The sequence below is a fragment of the Grammomys surdaster genome, unplaced genomic scaffold, assembly GCF_004785775.1.
Source record: "Grammomys surdaster isolate TR1022 unplaced genomic scaffold, NIH_TR_1.0 241, whole genome shotgun sequence".
NCBI lineage: Eukaryota > Metazoa > Chordata > Mammalia > Rodentia > Muridae > Grammomys > Grammomys surdaster.
Genome location: NW_021604686.1, coordinates 5,906,116 through 5,918,345, shown reverse-complemented (window position 1 = coordinate 5,918,345; position 12,230 = coordinate 5,906,116).

Below are 12,230 nucleotides of genomic sequence, written 5' to 3'. Positions count from 1 at the left end.
GTCTCTTGGTCTGTCTGTCTGTCTGTCTGTCTGTCTGTCTGTCTGTCTCTGTCTCTGTCTCTGTCTCTGTCTCTCTCTGTCTCTCTGCCTCTCTCTGTCTCTCTCTCTCTGTCTCTCTCTCTCTCTCTCTCTCTCTCTCTCTCTCTCTCTCTCTCTCTTTCTCCCCCCTTTCCTGTCCTCCCCTCCCTCCCTAGCTCCTCTCTATCTTATTTTAAATTACCTGACTGTTCCTGGCTAGGCTGAGCATAGCAATTACTGCCCATTGATCGGATCAATCTTTAGGGCCTGGGGACTGCCTTCTGGGTTCATTAAAATGACTGTTGTTGCTCCTGACCAGAGGATTCAATACATCTGTGGACTAAGGCCACAGCCCAGGCTCCGTGGGTACGGCAACTTTGCTCTCAGGAATCATCAAAACTCTCATCCAGGCGTCCCGCTGACTCTACTCTGCTAGGCCCCATGGTAACCTCAGGCCAGCAGAGACGTTGTCACTGAAAGAGCAGGTCCCAAATGAGGCCTCAGGACACTGGGACATCACATCACTTGGGTAGAATGGACACCATGCAGTCCCACACTGGGCAGAAGGGGCTGGAGTGTGCCGAAGCACTTTGGCTCTCCAGGTCAAAACTGGGTCATATTTTTGTTGTTGTTTGGTTGGTTGGTTGGTTCGATCTTTGAAACAGGCTCTTGCTGTTTAGCCCAGGCTGACCTGAAACTCACGCTGTTGCCCAGAGTGGCATTGAACTTACAGTGAACTCCTTGCTTCCACCCGTTGAGTGCTGAAAATGTATGCCACCATGCTCAACTCCGTCTGCATTATTCTAAACCACTAAATTTGTGACTATTTTGTTATGGCAGCAGTAGGAACCCAGAAGAGCTTAGCAATTGCTGTAGTTAATATACCACACTTATAGAAAACATTTAGGAATACTGTAAGGTTGATGGCATTAGAGATAGTCTGGAAGTCATTGCTCTGGATGGATGACAGGCTAGTGGAGAAGGATTGTGTCATCCAAGAAGATTGCCTCGAGAAAGAAACAACTCGCTCCATTTTAGATTCAGCTAGTACCAGATCTATCCATCTGGTGATGGAGAATTGCCTCCTGAGGAATGCTCTCCCTTCCCTGCCCTCCTTCCCTGCTAATCTCGAGCTCAGAGAGTACATGGTATGTGCCGAAGCTACTTTTCTTCCCTGTGTCACATCTGTACCATGTCCCAAAGCTTGGGAACAGACATGGCATGGAACAGTGTACGGTGAGCTAAATGGGTGAAGGCCATACACACAGCTCATGGCGGTCGGTGACAAGTCAGACCAGGGACAGCTATTAGCCTGTTCATGAGATGTGTGCGTTAGTCAAAGGTCCCGATGACCAGAGACGCCATGGAGGGTGATGATGGGCAACCAGCGAATAGAGTTCTATATGGGATAAATGTTCTGAAATGGGACCAGGGCAACGGGCACAATAATGGAAAAGTTCTTAATGCCACTGAACTACACACTTAAAATGGTAACTCTTATGTGCACTCTGTAACTGCATTAAAATTAGCCATAAATAACTAAATGATGCAGAAGGCAGAAGGCCTGTGATGGGTGATGCTCGGATGCTCTGAGGACAGTGGTGGCTTTTGTAAAAATCCCCAAAATCTTTCGTGTGGAGATTTGAATGAGAACGTCCTCACATGATCCACCGATCAGGAAATGAGTGATAAGTCACAGGCTTTGAATTGATATTACGTGGAACTGTCACCTTCCAATCCCAAAACTGATACCGTGAGTCACTGCCTTAGATAAGGGAGGGGGAAGTGGGACAGGGCAGAGTTGTAGGGTCCCAGGACAGATGATTTTTCAACTGCTGTTCACTTGTGTTTGTGTGTTTAGGGTGGAAGGAATGTGATGGGCGTACAGGCTCGGCAGCACCAGCAGAAATGAGGTTGCAAACACAGGCAGAGGAGCCACAGGTGAGCTGGACCGCAGGCCAGAAGGTTCTTCTCGCCTCAAAGTATCCAGAGTGACGTTTGCCACTCATAGTAGTCTAGGAGAGGTCTCAAGGCCAAGTAGTCCGTACTCAGCCTTAGAGAGTTAGTTTTGGCTACAGAGTCAACTAAGGCTGTTGCCTCTTCATCTCTGAGTCGAAACAGCTAGCTTGGGAACTGGAGAAAGGGCTCAGATCTTCTATCAAAGGATCCTGGTTCAGTTCCTACCACCCACGTGGTGGTTTACAACCATCTGTGGTTCTAGTCCCAGGAGATCTGACACCGTTTTCTGGCCTCTGTGTGTGTGTGATGCACACACATACAAGCAGGCAAAACACCAGTTGTATATCAAAAATAAATCTTTAGAAAAAACAGGAAGTTGGGTCAGGTAAAAGCCAATAAGGTAGATGGTGCACTCCAGGAGTTACATGTGGCTGAGGGCACAAGTCCATACACCCTGAAGTCTGGGTGCCCCAGCTTTTCCCATTCTTCCTTTAGAAACACATCCCTGGGCTGGAGAGATGGCTCAGCGGTTAAGAGCACTGACTGCTCTTCCAGAGGTCCTGAGTTCAAATCCCAGCAACCACATGGTGGCTCACAACCATCCGTAATGAGATTGGATGCCCTCTTCTGGTGTGTCTGAAGACAGCTACAGTGTACTCATCAATAAAATAAATAAATATTTAAAAAAAAAAAAAAAAGAAACACATCCCTAAGACAGGTACTGTGCCCGGCAGAGTACAGTGGACCTCTCCTGGTTTTAAAAGACCCTGTCTCAAAACAAAGCAAAGCAAAACAAACAGACTCTCAATGAGGAAAAGAAAACAGACAAGAATTCCCTAACCAACCAATTTGGCTCCATCTTTGAGGTGAGCAGCGCTGGTAAGGTCAGTCCTCACAATTTGAGCACGGAAAACACATCACCCAAGACGCAGAGACAGACAGCACTGTGGACTTACACGCTGGACCACAGTTATCAGATGAATGCAGGAGGGAGAAGCCCCTCAGCAACAGAAGCTATATGGACTTTTAAATAACTAAGAAGAGAAACCGGGAAGATGGCTCAATTTAAAGTGCTCATAATGCAGGCAGAAGGATCTGAGTTCCAGTTCTAGCATGTTCATAACAAGGCCAGGTAGAGTGTGCACAGTACCATTGCTGGGGAGGTGGAAAGGGAGGATCTCCGGGGCTCACAGGCTGACCAGTCTAGCTGAAATGGTAAGCTATAGGCTCAGTAAAAGACATGGTCTCAAAATAGTGATAGTGATGAAAAGGATAAATAGTAAATCAAAGAGAGATTAAAGAAGATGCCTAACATCAGCCTGTGGCATCTACATGCAAATGCACATACGTGTGTGCACATGAACATGTATGCAGGTGTGTGTATGTGTGTGCGCGCACACACTGAATGGCTGAATCTCATTTGATTCACAAGTTAAGCAGTGGGCATAAACCTGAAAAATTCAAGGTACAGTGTAAAGCACAGCTTCCGAAAGTTACCAGAGATGCAAACTGCCATGCTTACCAGAGTCAGCCCCTCAGGGACACAGAATTTATTTACCACGCAGGGTCTGGAAGAACACGGCTTGTCAGTGTTAAGATAATCCTTTCACATTTGTTTTATGTGTGCGTGTGTGCGTGCGAGTGTGTGTGTGTGTTTGTATGTGGAAGATGAAGACACAAGTGCGAAAGTCAGAGGACAACTTGTGGGGAGTTGGCTCTGTCCTTTCAACAAGTGGGTCCTCTTGGAAAACAAACTCAGGTCGTCAGGCTTGGTGGCAAGTACCTTTACCAAGTAAGCCATTTCACCAGCCCCAGATTCTGACATAGTATTTGCTCATAAAAACTCACTACATCTGAGCCTTGCCTTGATTTTGTTTGTGTTGTTTTGTTTTAAGACAGAGTCTTATGTGTAGCCCTGACTGTTCCAGAACTCACTAATTAGACCAGGCTATCCTCCAACTCACAGAGTTCTACCTGCTTCTGCCCCCTCCCCCCCCTCCAGAGCTGGGATTAAAGGCGCATGCCACCTCCACCCTGCCCATAATCTTGATTTGGAAATCAAGAAAGAAAAAAAAAAAGAAAGAATACAAGATCTTTTTTTTTTTCTAACATGGAAAAGAAGCCAACAGCCAAATTACAAGTTGTAAAACCCCATTAAAATCAGCTCCAAGAATAGCCCTAACATCTACTGCTTAATTAATGCCTACAAAGAGCCAGGTGTGGACAGGTTCTCAGGAAGTGTTGCTTCATCCCCCAGCGATGCTACTGAGCTGATGCTCTTGACAGATGAGGAAACCAAGACTTAGGAGGGCCATGGAGAGACATCCCAAATCCTTTGCATAAGACAAACGTAAGTGCAGGGTGGACCCAGTTCCTAACTTAGCTATTAATTGACTTCCTATTAGGGGCCAATCAGGTAAGAGAAAGAGCTGAGTAGCCAATAGGAAGGAAGCTGGGATTCCAAACAGACCATCATCATCAGTACAGGGCTTTGGAAGCCAGGAAAGCTGTGACCCAGAGGTGGTTGGGAGCTTGGGAGAGTCTCTGGGTTGGGGAAGGGGTTCAGAGACTCTGTGGGAACTCTTGTTTAGGAAGGTGGGGATGAGTAAGTGAATGGACGGGTGGGTGGGTGTGCACTTGTGTGCATACACATATGAAGTTCAGAGGTGACAATTTGAGTGTCATCCTTAAATGTTTCTCTACCCTAATTTTTGAGATGGGTCTCTCTCATCACTTATTGGTTAGACTGTCCCAAGAGATCCTCCTGTCTCTATTTCCCCAGCTTGAAAATTACAGGCACACACCACTGGGGACTGAGTTTGGACTCGGGTCCTCACACTTCTGTGGCAAGCATCTTAGCCCAGAGTATGTTCTTGAGAACCGGAGACTGAGGTATTGGGAGTGGGAAGAGGGACGGGGAGAACACTAGCAGTATGCTAAGATCTCTGGTTAGGTGAGCAACCACTATGGTGGGGAACAAGCCACTCTGAGGAGCCAGAGCAAGAATAATCCGCAAAAGTTGGCACAGCCCAGGGAGGGCTCTGAGAACTGGCGGGACAGAAGCTCAGCCTGGAGGGGCACGCCAGCTGGGAAAGTAGAGAAACCCCAGTAGTGGAGTCTGGCATTGCAGCCACAGTCTGCAGTGTTTTCAAACAGCAAAGGTGGAAGGGAACGCACAGCCATCTGTAGAGGCAGTTACCTTATGGTACCAGCCAGCTTTGTACACACTTCTCTCTAGATGCTCAGGAAGGCGCAGCCGCAAATTCAGATCTGAACTGAACCACACCAAGGTGGCCTGTTGGCAAGATCAGAATAGGTCACATGACCACGTTTTCCCAAGGTGTCACCTAACGCACGGTGTGTTCTCATACCCGATTTCCTAAATAAAAACAAAGGATGTGTGTGTGTTCGTGTACATGGCTGGCACGGGGGTGGGGTGGGGGGTGGAATGAGCAGGGTCACTTTATTCGCTTTTATTATCTTTTATTTTTGATTAGCGTATGTTAGCTATGCACGACAGGCTTCATGGTGACATTTTCACATGTGAGTATAGTGTATTTTTGTCCTGTTCACCCTCTGTTCCCTCTTGTCCCCTTCCACTCCTACAGCTTCCCCGCCCCCCCCCCCCCCGCTAGTCCCTTCTGCTTTCATACATGCTTGTCGGTGGTGCTTTTTAGTGAGACGATTATTTCATTTTCACTTTAATTGTATGGATGCTAGACAAGTAAGAAGCCACAGGCCTGAGAGGATGCCCTATGACTGACCTGATCCCTTCCCAAATAACTCGGGGTGTGTGTGTGTGTGTGTGTACACATGCAACCTGCAAGTATGTACAAGCCATGGTGCCTTAAGAGGCTTCTTGTTCGCCTGTTTCACACACCAGACTAACTGGTGGATTCCACTGCCTCAGACACCCGTCTAGCCACAAGAGTACTAAGATGACATTCAGATGCTGACAAGTCTGGCTTTCTGTGAGCGCCAGGGATCCGGACTCAGACCTTCCCACTTCCATGGCAAATACTTGCTTCGCTGAACCTTCTCCCTGGGTGAGATCAGTCAAGTGGAAGAACAGAATCTCTGGCCTGAAGGCTCCACGGAGCTGCTTTCCGACTCCAGCATGACTTTAGGGCCAATTTTATTTTCAACTTTGCCTGTGATCCAGGATCAATTCCATCCACCGAGTCACCCAAGTCTTACAGGGAACACCCTCGACTCCAAAATCCACTGATCACCTGCCCCCAGCAAGGAGGCCCTGACAGTGCAGAGGGAGGGACATCTCTTAATGTCCTAATGCTTCCAATGGATTAAGCATTCACTTTTATCTGGGCTATTTTTTTTCCATGAATATAAGCCATTTTGCATTTTGGAGCCCTTCTGCAAACAGAGCAGTTTGTCTTTGTGTTTTCTCATTTAAAAACAAATATTTGCCTGCCAAGCAAATACTGTCTCTTAGGATGGGCTATTAATAGGATAATTAGGCAGCCGGTAATGAAAAGGATTGCTGGTAATTATGGCAAGATTTGTTTTGGCATTTGAAGGCAGCGATAGAGGCTGGAGTGCTAAAATCTACCTTCGAGTTAATTAGCACAATTAGAACACACCTGAAAAAATAGCCCAGCTAACAAACACTTGCTATGCTTTTAAAGTGACAGCACCGGCACTCCCCAGGCTCCCTGGGCAGTGCCCCGCCCCCCCCACAGGCAGTGCCCCGCCCCCAGGTGTTTCTAAGGTGACTGAGTGGTACACAAGATACAACCAGCTTATCCTTTGTCTCCAAGGTACCTCTGCTTTGTGGCCATTTGTTTTCTCTTCCAGGCCTGCCCATCATCCCTCTCTGGTCTGCTCTCTAATTAGGGGCCCCTAATTCTTCCAACTAGATATGGCTGCATTCTTCCTCCCATCTTTCAGATAAGAAAATTGGGGATCAGAGATGCCTAAGGCGACCAAGGTCACAGATGAAATCAAAGGTTATACGTAGGGTAAGGGGTCACAAATAAGGTCAGCGGCTTGCCTGGCGTGTACAGGCCTTGGGTTGGATTTCCAGTATCACCAGGAGAAGGGATTCTCTCTAGTCAGCTTTTCCATCTTCCCTTCCTCACCGCGTTCCCACCTCTGCAACCAAGTGGACGTTGACAGACCAGAGCACACATCTGATGCGTGTGGGTTTGCATGCACGTGAATTTGAATAGGTTCACGTGTGTATACATACTCACTGTCAGGAAGAGTTTTAAGGAAAAAGAGAGCAGTGGGCGTGTTGGGACATACTTGCAAGCCCAGCACTCAGGGAGGTTAGGCTAGTTGAGGCCAGCCTGACCTGTGGATAGGGGCTGGAGGAGCAGGGGGAGGGGAAAAAGGCTGAGATGAAGAGGAAGAGGAGAAAAACAGTTAATCTAAAGAGAGCTTGGAAATTACAGATGAGTTGCTCAGTCTCTTTGAAGTCTTCATGCCCTCACACCCCAAAACTTCCCTCCACCTCCTCAGATTGTTCTTGCAGGTCCACCATGAGACAGTGAGACAGTGCACAGCCCGGCTGCCTGTCACACTCATAACTAACCCTGTGGTGGACTCTTTCCACTAACCCTTGGGCACCCAGTCGACCCCTCCAGCTATCCTTATCCAGACCTGTGGTGTGGGAAGGAGCTCTAGAGAACCCAGAGAGGGTACACCTCACATCCCTACTCTGAGCACAAGGCAAATACTGAGTCACAAAATCCTGAAAGAGATCCAGGGAGGCAGAGCACACGGAGATCTCAAGCTATATCCTGCACTGTGTCTACAACAATCTCCCCCTCAGCTGTAAACAATAAGAAGCTCCATTTGTACCACGTTGTCACACTTTCAAACGTGATATCTGATTCTTAGAGTGACAGGAGGTGTTTTCTCATCATCTTCCCAAGACTGCAGACGCTGGGGCTCAGAGAGGCTGGGTAACATATCCTTAGCCACACAGCCAAGATTAAATTCGACCTGGCCACTAACTCAAGCCCATTCATTGATCATGAACTGAAGGATTTGGGGTCACAACACACGGGCTTTCCAATAATTATCAAACCTCTACCAACACTCCATTGTTACTGGGCATTAGAAAGGACCGGAAGGGAAACTGTGTTTTGTAAACTGAACTCAAAGAAGAAAACCTCTCACATTAAGAAATGAAATCTGTGTACCAGGCAGTAGCTAGATTTGCACTGATTAATTAGAAAATTGCATTTATATAACCCCTTAATCTGTATTTATGTATTGCTAAGGATGCAGCGAGCTGGGCAGGGAATTACACTCAGATTAGCCTCGATCTGTAAGCAGCCTGGATGGGAGCTGCTTTCTACCCAGAACAGAGAGAATCAAAGGATTTAGGGCAGGGATCCCTGGCGAGGACCCCTTCCTTCCTGCTGCCTTGGACCTAAGTCTCTGGGGCCTCTAAGCACCACCCAGCAGCCTTAACACCGCAGGTCCAGAGGACAAGTCTCACAGAGCTCATTCCAGCTGAGTGCCGCCTCTGGTTTCCTAAACAAAATTGGTTTTATTCTTCTCAACATGTGCTCGGCAAGATTAAAGTTCTATCAACGGCGGCGGCGAGGCTTAGCACGGGCTTTTTTTGGAAGTGGCTCATGCCCCCACAAGATGGGGGAGTGGGAAGCGGGGGGGGGGGGCAGGGCCTGAAATCCTGCTTATTGGATCCAAAAAGAGGATCTCTTAATGGATAAAAGGGTATTAAAGTGGGGTCCCCTGATCCTGTCTGACATTCCAGGGGGAGGATGTTTGATCACAACTCGTAAGGTGTTTCCGTTGTGATGGCTGTTGTTGTTGTTGTTGTGTGAGAGAGAGCAAGACAGAGAGAGAGACAAGGAGAGAACAAGCACAATAGCCCTAGGGATTCTTCCGCCTCCGCCTCCGCCTCCGCCTCCGCCTCCGCCTCCGCCTCCGCCTCCGCCTCCGCCTCCGCCTCCGCCTCCGCCTCCGCCTCCGCCTCCGCCTCTGCCTCCCCAGCCCTGGGATTTCAGCCACACAACAGCAATTTATGTGGGTGTTAGGGATTCGAACACAGGTCTTCATTTTTGTGTTCCAAGCATTTTACCAAGTAAGCCATCACTGTCTCCTCCTCCTCCTCCTCCTCCTCCTCCTCCTCCTCCTCCTCCTCCTGTTCTTCCTCTTCTTGCTCTACCAACAGGTGAGAATCAGTGGAGAGAGATGTAGCCAGGAGAGTCAGTTCCATCCTTCATCCTGAGAGGCAGTCCCACTATGTGGACTGAAGGAATAACATGAGTCCCAGCTTCCAAGGGGCCAGGTAGTTCAGACTGGACTCCTAGGTGCCTCTGGGGAAGAAGAAAATATCAATGGAATTTAGTTCCTGGGCAAGGAGCCTCCAGTGGATTGTCCCTGTTGCCAGGAAGTTTAACTGCAGAGCCAGGCTTAGTTTCAGGTATGTACCTGGACTGGCCCATTAACCACTTGATGCTACCACACGTCTCTTCTGCTGAAGGGAGTTGGTTGATGAGGGTAAAGGGAGTATATAGCCCTACTTTTAAGAATGTGTCCATGATACCCTAACCAATAAAAACAGTGTTACCTGAACTCTCTCATCTCCTCAGGAGAGTGTCTTGTGGCTTTCCAGTGTAAGTTCCCTAGTCAGCCTGGTGGCAGAAACCCACCCTTCCTGCATTGCTCAGGAACTCTACAGCTTCACTGTGCCTCATCCCGGTTCCCCCTCTTCAGTGCTGGGATAACAATGACATCGCATATATCACAGAGTTGACATGAGAACAGAATGGGTGAGTGTGTGCCAACGTGGTAGCACAGCACCCGGGAGGGGTGACTCCTCCGTCCTCTGCAGCCTGTGATCTCATTCCCTGACTGCTAGACACAAGCCACCCACCCAGTGTGACTCATTGTGCCTACGGGTGCATACCTTGGATAGCTCCTGGCTTGCACCTCTTGGCGTGTGCTTGGCTGTGTTCTCAGTCCCACACCAGGCATTCCGAAAGGAGGTGTGAGCCTATGAGCCAGTCCTCCCTTTACACTGAGTTCTTCCTGTTCAGCTCTGTCTCAGCTGTCTATCAGTGATGGCTGTCCCATAGCCACCATGCCGGACACACTCACACACCAGCTCTTTCTGAGGTGTTTGCGGGGGAGTGGGGCGGATATAATTTTTCTCTTTTTTAGAGTCCTTTGGCACCCCTCTAAATTTTAGGTGTTCATGGGCTGTCCAAGAGGCAGAGAGAATTTCTTTGACAAATATGGGCAGGTTGGTTTTTTGAAAGAGTCCAGGGTGCCCAGTGTCACCTGGCTCACCTGCCCTTTCCACCTCCAAAAGCAGGACATGCTGTTAAGTCACCCATCCATTCTCAGAACATTGGTCCCCCAGAAGCTTTTGTGTGGAAGAGATCTGGATGAGAACCATTAGGGAACATGGTTGTTGCTCTGGGATTGCTGGGGGGTGACATTCACCCATGAGTCCTAGAAGTCCTTCAGCTGGGCGATGAGGCGCACCAGGAGTTCTATTGACACAACCCTCTTGCTTTGTGACCCTCTCTCTGGCCTCTTACCATGCTGGAAGTTTCCAGGCAGCAATAAGAAACACAGCCAGCAGCCATCCTAGGAAATGGCTTCTAGTTTTCATTTGTTGGCCTGAGGGAGGAAGAACCCATGGCCCCCCGATGTGTGCAGCTAAGACAGGGGTGAGATGTGGTTCTGGGGAGATCTGGGAAGCCCAGTATGAATCACTTCCTAAAAATAAATAAATCAGAGGTGACCCTGCAAAACTGGCTGTATTGCTTTATTTGAACAAGGCTTCTGGACAGCTGGACCTTTTGGGGAGCCCCATCCCTCCTGTCTCCGTAATTTAAGTTAATCCTGTGGGGCTAGGGATCATAAGAATAATCCTCACATCTGTGTGGGCTTTTCAGCTTTTGAAAGCTCATTCATGGAATTATCTCGTTAGTCCTACTAAATGCCTAGGGCAGGGACTCAGGGACAATCATGCCATTGAGCAGATAGGATGCTGAACTCAAAGAAAGTGACTGTCTCAAGGTCACACAGAAAGCCACATAAGCATAGTTCCCCTGACACCCAGCCCAGGACTATCTCATAGTTACTGTACCCTTAGAAGAATCCACTGAGACTCAGAAATAGACCCCTTTACCACAGAGTCAAAGCTCGGCTCTGTCCCTGACCTGAAGAAGTCACGGCCCTGCGTGACAGTAGGATGTAGACAGAAAGAAGTGATGAACTATGACCTTCACAATCAGATTTCCCAACTTCAAAATCAGCTTCAGCTTCCTGGTCACCAGGCCTCAGACAATGTGATTGGTCCTCTGTGCCAGCTCCTCACCATGAAGGAAATGATAACCGAATGGCCCATCATCTTCTTGGTCATGATGCTTCATCTTTTGAGAACTGTCCCTCCACCAGCTCTACTATGGGGCTATGTATGCATTTTCCCCACAACTTCATGACCTAGAACAGACATGGGATCCCACTAGATTGGTCAGGGACCTTCTGTGAGACTCTGAGGTGAAAGAAGGTCTTTCCTGGTGGGAGTGAAGATGGGCAGGTGGTTCCAGCCTCAAGAACACAAGGTGTTATCTGAGATATGGGAGCTGGCGTGTAGAAAGAGGAAGCAGGCAAGAGTTCTGGGGACATGCACTCTAGGGTATGGTCATCCTGGGAGGGACACCCTTCCTAGGGGTAGGTCACAGTGCCTTTAAATCATCTGGTGGCTCCTAGAGACAAACCTTAGGGCTTAGGCTTTCTTCAATGCAGAGCAAATGGGTATTATCACCCCTGCCACTCACTTTGAGAGTCCTACAAAACCAGTTGATGACCCAAGAGACACTGCAAACAGTAGAGAGAAAAGGCTTTTCATGGACTCCAAGAAACTCAGGACTCAACACTGGAGAAAGACTAAAGTTCAGACCTCCCATTTGGACATTTAAAGGTGGGGCAGTCCTCTCCAGGTATTTGAATTGGGAATTTTAAGTGCTTGTCTCTAGTCTGGAGGAGTAGGGGCTCAAGGGCCCTGGCTCGTAGGCTGCTGCTCTGTATGCTATGTTCCTCCAGCTTCTGTATATGGGGGTTGTGCACAGCACATGTGTGTGGAGAGGCCACCGGAGGAGAATGTTAAGTGTCTTGTTTTGGAATTTTCCCCCTTGTTTCAATAAAAAAGTGTGTGTGTGTGTGAGAGAGAGAGATGGGGGGAGGGGAAGGGGGTGGGGGAGGGGCAGTGGTTGAGATTTACAGGTGTGGGATGCGACTCA